Here is a 7865-nt window from a genome sequence, read left to right as displayed (position 1 = left end):
AAAAAAACAATATCATGTGCATAGTATGTAAACGTTGACAAATTTTTATATGCAGTAAAGGATTATAGTAGTATTTCTTCTTAATGTTGGAAGGATTAGACAACAATATAAGATACAACTGAGAACATCAGGAGAACTATATGTTTGTATGCAATACCACTAATATGGGCAGGCTGCTTTTAATATAAACGCTGATGCATTTTATAAATAAGGTGAATACTCTGTGCACAGTGTATAAAGACCGTCATGCCCCAAAAACAGCAAAAGCGTCTAGTAGTGTCTCTCCTTTATAGCACAAAGGACCAGGCAACAATATTAGATGGTAAGCCAAATACTATTGAGTATATATTAAGCAGAATACTATTGAGCATATTTGAAGGTATGCTAAAACTTATTATATTTAGATCAGTAGACAACTGCTCTTACAGCGGTAATAATGGCGTTTAATATAGCGCACAGAATCGCTATAGAAGTTCATGTTTCCGTATGAACATGAGCTTGTATCCTGATTGTCTACGATAACATAATGAATAAATTAAACAGCCAATGAATGTTTAATACGGAAATCCAACGCATATCACAAAAGCAGTTCGTATAAGGCTGAAAGGGGAAAAAAAGCAATAATTAACAATGAGTTAAAAATAAGTAATTTTTCATTTAGTCCTTTTCCGTTCTTTAAAAAAACTATGGCGCCAGTTAGACGGCTGCTAAAGGTTTCGCTACAAGTTGGAGCTATGCTAATCGTGTAGGCCGCAAGCAGCCAATTAATGTGGCGATATCAGCAGACTGCTTTTAACAAAAACGCTGTTGCATTTTATAAAGTAGGCCAATACTCTGTGCACAGTGTATAAAGGACGTTATGCCCCAAAAACAGCAAAAGTGTATAGTAGTGTTCCCCCTTTCGTAGTACGAAAGACCAGAGAACAATATTAAATGTAAAGCAAAATACTATTGAGCATATATTAAGCAGAATACTATTGAGCATATTATAAGGTATGCTAAAAATTATTATACTTTGATCAGTAGACAACTGCTCTTACAAGCATGATAATGGTGTTGAAAATAGCGCACAGATTCACTATAGCAGTTCATGTTTTCGTAGGAACATGAACTTGTATGCTGATTGTCTACGATAACATGAATAAAATTAGATGGCCAATGATTGTTTACTCAGCAAAGTACATCGAACATCCAACGCATATCACAAAAGCAGTTCGTATACGGCTTAAAGGGGAAGAAAGAGCGAAACTTAGCAATGAGATAATAACAAATAATTTGACATTTAATGCCGTGCTGTTCCTTAAGAAAACTATGGCGCCAGTTAGACGGCTGCCAAAGGTTTTGCTATAAGTTGGAGCTATGCTAATCATGTAGGCCGCAAGCAGCCAATTAATGTGGCGATATCAGCAGACTGCTTTTAACCAAAACGCTGGTGCATTTTATAAAGAAGGCCAATACTCTGTGCACAGTGTATAAAGGACAATGTTTTGCTAACAGTTGGAGCTATGCTAATCATGTAGCAACGCAAGAGGCCAACTAACGTGGCGCGAACAGTCACCTAAGCAAACGCTGATGTGAGTCACTGAATGCTGGGGCCTATGTATGACCGTTCGAAAAGAAGTAATTTGTTATTTAATCCTGTACCGTATTTTAAGAAAACTATAGCGGCAGTTAGACGGCTGCCAATGTTTTGCTACGAAGTTCCTATAAGACTGAAAGGGAAAAAAAAGCCAAACTTAGCAAAGAGAGCAAAAAAAGTCATTTGTTATTTAATCCCCTTACAGATTTTACGAAAACTATGGCGCCAGTTTGACGGCTGCCAAAGGTTTTGCTACAAGTCAGAGCTATGCTAATCGTGCAGGAACAGAGAGAGCTAATTAACGTGGCGCGAAGAGTCAGCCAAGCAGACGCATGGCGATGGTGTGAAGATAGGCAGGTGCTACAAACAACATGTAGGCATTGTAAATGTGGAGAACGAGTTCATACACGATGTAACATCAAAAGCGCATATTCCAAATAAATGCATCTAGTAAAGGAAACTGTATAAGGTATGCAAGAACGATAAAAACACGACGAATGTGAACACCAGCTAAAGTATTAGTTTGTTTGTAGCATTACTTATATAGACGTATTCTTTTCAATTAAAACTGGGTTCTATTTTATAAAAAAGGACAATATCAAACGCTGCCAAACCCCAATATGCAGTAAAAGATTATAGTAGTATTTATTCTTTGATGCCACAAAGAATTAGATGACAATATGAGATACGACTGTGAACATGAAGTGGAGTATATGTTTGTGTGCATTACCACTAATATGGATAGACTGCTTTTAACAAAAAACGCTGGTGCGTTTTATAAACAAAGCCAATACTCTGTGCACAGTGTGTAAAGGCCGTCATGCCCCAAAAACAGCAAAAGCGTCAAGTGTCTCTCCTTTTGTAGCACAAAGGACCAGGCAACAATATTAGATGGTAAGCCAAATACTATTGAGTATATATTAAGCAGAATACTATTGAGCATATTTGAAGGTATGCTAAAACTTATTATATTTAGATCAGTAGACAACTGCTCTTACAGCGGTAATAATGGCGTTTAATATAGCGAACAGAATCGCTATAGAAGTTCATGTTTACGTATGAACATGAGCTTGTATCCTGATTGTCTACGATAACATAATGAATAAATTAAACAGCCAATGAATGTTTAATACAGCAAAGCCCATCAGAAATCCAACGCATATCACAAAAGCAGTTCGTATAAGGCTGAAAGGGGAAAAAAAGCAAAACTTAACAATGAGATAAAAATAAGTAATTTTTCATTTAGTCCTGTTCCGTTCTTTAAAAAAACTATGGCGCCAGTTAGACGGCTGCTAAAGGTTTCGCTACAAGTTGGAGCTATGCTAATCGTGTAGGCCGCAAGCAGACAATTAATGTGGCGATATCAGCAGACTGCTTTTAACAAAAAAAAAACGCTGGTGCATTTCATAAAGAAGGCCAATACTCTGTGCACAGTGTATAAAGGGCAATGTTTTGCTAACAGTTGGAGCTATGCTAATAATGTAGCAACGCAAGAGGCCAACTAACGTGGCGCGAACAGTCACCTAAGCAAACGCTGATGTGAGTCACTGAATGCTGGGGCCTATGTATGAGCGTTCAAAAACAAGTAATTTGTTATTTAATCCCGTACCGTATTTTAAGAAAACTATAGCGGCAGTTAGACGGCTGCCAATGTTTTGCTACGAAGTTGCTATAAGGCTGAAAGGGAAAAAAAAGCCAAACTTAGCAAAGAGAGCCAAAAAAGTCATTTGTTATTTAATCTCCTTATGGATTTTAAGAAAACTATGGCGGCAGTTAGACGGCTGCCAATGTTTTGCTACGAAGTTCCTATAATGCTGAAAGGGAAAAAAAAGCCAAACTTAGCAAAGAGAGAAAAAAAAGTCATTTGTTATTTAATCCCCTTACAGATTTTACGAAAACTATGGCGCCAGTTTGACAACTGCCAAAGGTTTTGCTACAAGTCAGAGCTATGCTAATCGTGCAGGAACAGAGAGAGCTAATTAACGTGGCGCGAAGAGTCAGCCAAGCAGACGCATGGCGATGGTGTGAAGATAGGCAGGTGCTACAAACAACATGTGGGCATTGTAAATGTGGAGAACGAGTTCTTACACGATGTAACATCAAAAGCGCATATTCCAAATAAATGCATCTAGTAAAGGAAACTGTATAAGGTATGCAAGAACGATAAAAACACGACGAATGTGAACACCAGCTAAAGTATTAGTTTGTTTGTAGCATTACTTATATAGACGTATTCTTTTCAATTAAAACTGGGTTCTATTTTATAAAAAAGGACAATATCAAACGCTGCCAAACCCCAATATGCAGTAAAAGATTATAGTAGTATTTATTCTTTGATGCCACAAAGAATTAGATGACAATATGAGATACGACTGCGAACATGAAGTGGAGTATATGTTTGTGTGCAGTACCACTAATATGGATAGACTGCTTTTAACAAAAAACGCTGGTGCGTTTTATAAACAAAGCCAATACTCTGTGCACAGTGTGTAAAGGCCGTCATGCCCCAAAAACAGCAAAAGCGTCAAGTGTCTCTCCTTTCGTAGCACAAAGGACCAGGCAACAATATTAAATGGTAAGCCAAATACTATTGAGTATATATTAAGCAGAATACTATTGAGCATATTTGAAGGTATGCTAAAACTTATTATATTTAGATCAGTAGACAACTGCTCTTACAGCGGTAATAATGGCGTTTAAGATAGCGCACAGAATCGCTATAAAAGTTCATGTTTCCGTATGAACATGAGCTTGTATCCTGATTGTCTACGATAACATAATGAATAAATTAAACAGCCAATGAATGTTTAATACAGCAAAGCCCATCGGAAATCCAACGCATATCACAAAAGCAGTTCGTATAAGGCTGAAAGAGGAAAAAAAGCAAAACTTAACAATGAGATAAAAATAAGTAATTTTTCATTTAGTCCTTTTCCGTTCTTTAAAAAAACTATGGCGCCAGTTAGACGGCTGCTAAAGGTTTTGCTACAAGTTAGAGCTATGTTAATCGTGTAGGCCGCAAGCAGACAATTAATGTGGCGATATCAGCAGACTGCTTTTAACAAAAAAAAAAGGCTGGTGCATTTCATAAAGAAGGCCAATACTCTGTGCACAGTGTATAAAGGACAATGTTTTGCTAACAGTTGGAGCTATGCTAATCATGTAGCAACGCAAGAGGCCAACTAACGTGGCGCGAACAGTCACCTAAGCAAACGCTGATGTGAGTCACTGAATGCTGGGGCCTATGTATGAGCGTTCAAAAACAAGTAATTTGTTATTTAATCCCGTACCGTATTTTAAAAAAACTATAGCCGCAGTTAGACGGCTGCCAATGTTTTGCTACGAAGTTGCTATAAGGCTGAAAGGAAAAAACAAAAGTCAAACTTAGCAAAGAGAGCCCAAAAAGTCATTTGTTATTTAATCCCCTTATGGATTTTAAGAAAACTATAATGGCAGTTAGACGGCTGCCAATGTTTTGCTTCGAAGTTGCTATAAGGCTGAAAGGGAAAAAAAAGCAAAACTTAGCAAAGAGAGAAAAAAAAGTCATTTGTTATTTAATCCCCTTACAGATTTTACGAAAACTATGGCGCCAGTTTGACGGCTGCCAAAGGTTTTGCTACAAGTCAGAGCTATGCTAATCGTGCAGGAACAGAGAGAGCTAATTAACGTGGCGCGAAGAGTCAGCCAAGCAGACGCATGGCGATGGTGTGAAGATAGGCAGGTGCTACAAACAACATGTGGGCATTGTAAATGTGGAGAACGAGTTCTTACACGATGTAACATCAAAAGCGCATATTCCAAATAAATGCATCTAGTAAAGGAAACTGTATAAGGTATGCAAGAACGATAAAAACACGACGAATGTGAACCCCAGCTAAAGTATTAGTTTGTTTGTAGCATTACTTATATAGACGTATTCTTTTTAATTAAAACTTGGTTCTATTTCATAAAAAAGGACAATATCAAACGCTGCCAAACCCCAATATGCAGTAAAGGATTATAGTAGTATTTATTCTTTGATGCCACAAAGAATTAGATGACAATATGAGATACGACTGCGAACATGAAATGGAGTATATGTTTGTGTGCAGTACCACTAATATGGATAGACTGCTTTTAACAAAAAAACGCTGGTGCGTTTTATAAACAAAGCCAATACTCTGTGCACAGTGTGTAAAGGCCGTCATGCCCCAAAAACAGCAAAAGCGTCTAGTAGTGTCTCTCCTTTATAGCACAAAGGACCAGGCAACAATATTAGATGGTAAGCCAAATACTATTGAGTATATATTAAGCAGAATACTATTGAGCATATTTGAAGGTATGCTAAAACTTATTATATTTAGATCAGTAGACAACTGCTCTTACAGCGGTAATAATGGCGTTTAATATAGCGCACAGAATTGCTATAGAAGTTCATGTTTCCGTATGAACATGAGCTTGTATCCTGATTGTCTACGATAACATAATTAATAAATTAAACAGCCAATGAATGTTTAATACAGCAAAGCCCATCGGAAATCCAACGCATATCACAAAAACAGTTCGTCTAAGCCTGAAAGGGGATAAAAAGCAAAACTTAACAATGAGATAAAAATAAGTAATTTTTCATTTAGTCCTTTTCCGTTCTTTAAAAAAACTATGGCGCCAGTTACACGGCTGCTAAAGGTTTCGCTACAAGTTGGAGCTATGCTAATCGTGTAGGCCGCAAGCAGACAATTAATGTGGCGATATCAGCAGACTGCTTTTAACAAAAAAAAAACGCTGGTGCATTTCATAAAGAAGGCCAATACTCTGTGCACAGTGTATAAAGGACAATGTTTTGCTAACAGTGGGAGCTATGCTAAGCATGTAGCAACGCAAGAGGCCAATTAACGTTGCGCGAACAGTCACCTAAGGAAACGCTGATGTGAGTCACTGAATGCTGGGGCCTATGTATGAACGTTCAAAAACAAGTAATTTGTTATTTAAACCCCTACCGTATTTCACTGAATGCTGGGGCCTATCTATGAGCGTTCAAAACCAAGTAATTTGTTATTTAATCCCCTACCGTATTTTAAGAAAACTATAGCGGCAGTTAGATGGCTGCCAATGTTTTGCTATGAAGTTCCTATAAGGCTGAAAGGGGAAAAAAAAGACAAACTTAGCAAAGAGAGAAAAAAAACTCATTTGTTATTTAATCACGTTACGGATTTTAAGAAAACTATGGCTGCAGTGAGACGGCAGCTAATGTTTTGCTAAGAGTTGGAGCTATGCTAATCATGTAGCAACGCAAGAGGCAAATTAACGTGGCGCAAACAGTCAACTAAGCAAACGCTGATGTGAGTCACTGAATGCTGGGGCCTATGTATGAGCGTTCACAGACACTAATGAGGAAGAAAGTGAAACTGGATACTGACTTGCTGAGGGAAGAGAGACAGGAGATGTGCACGCCGCGTGGCTGAAAGCGCGTACACCAACTCAAATCCGCCGAGACCATGCGCGTGCCCATCTCCTGTCCCACTTCCGAGGCAAGTCAGTAACAATAGATCTCGCTGGCGACAGCGCTTCGCGCTGCGTTCGCCAGGCGAGACCTAAAAACGTGGTATAAATTAAATACTGAAATAACATAAAAAGTAGATGAACAGAAAGTTTTCACTGGGGAATGTGCTATCTCACATGTTTAACATTATCTATAGTGGCTCCGGTGCTGGCTGTTGCCCCTCAATAGAACTTCTTGCACAACTTCTCGGTGGGCTAGTAATGAAACATGGTTGAGCCAAGCCTACTTTGATTTGGTCAAGACCTTCCCCAGTTGGTGTTGCATGCGCTAATAAAGTGATAAATCAGCAGCCAGTTGTGACACTTATGATGGTCTCCAGTGAGTTGTAATAGACGGGGAGGAAGTTACTAAGGAGCCCCAATTACTTTGAATGCTTCCCCGCCAACTGTTGGAGTTTAAATCTGTGGACAGGTCATTCGACTGCCTAGAAGGATCTGAATGTGCAAATATGTCAGGATCCATCAGAAATAGAGTTTGATGCTAACCTGCCCTACACTCTGGCGACTTTTCTCTATCACTGGAATTACTACGGGCTACAGAGCAAGGTCCCCAGGGGAACTAGAACACAAACAAGGGAACACACAGAGGTACATGCTCAGCATCTGGCAGTGGTAAGGGACTCCAGCAGGACAGGATTCACTTCAGTCACAAGAAAATGGTGTAAACATGACTGGGAAATAAAGGTAGGTTTGCTGAATAACCATCAGATGCAGAATATGGCAATAACGCCTTCAATTACAAGTAGGC

Source organism: Triturus cristatus, chromosome 12 (assembly GCF_964204655.1).
Source record: "Triturus cristatus chromosome 12, aTriCri1.1, whole genome shotgun sequence".
NCBI classification, from domain to species: Eukaryota; Metazoa; Chordata; class Amphibia; order Caudata; family Salamandridae; genus Triturus; species Triturus cristatus.
The sequence above is the reverse complement of the archived record's forward strand: the minus strand, read 5'-3'. Positions refer to the sequence as shown.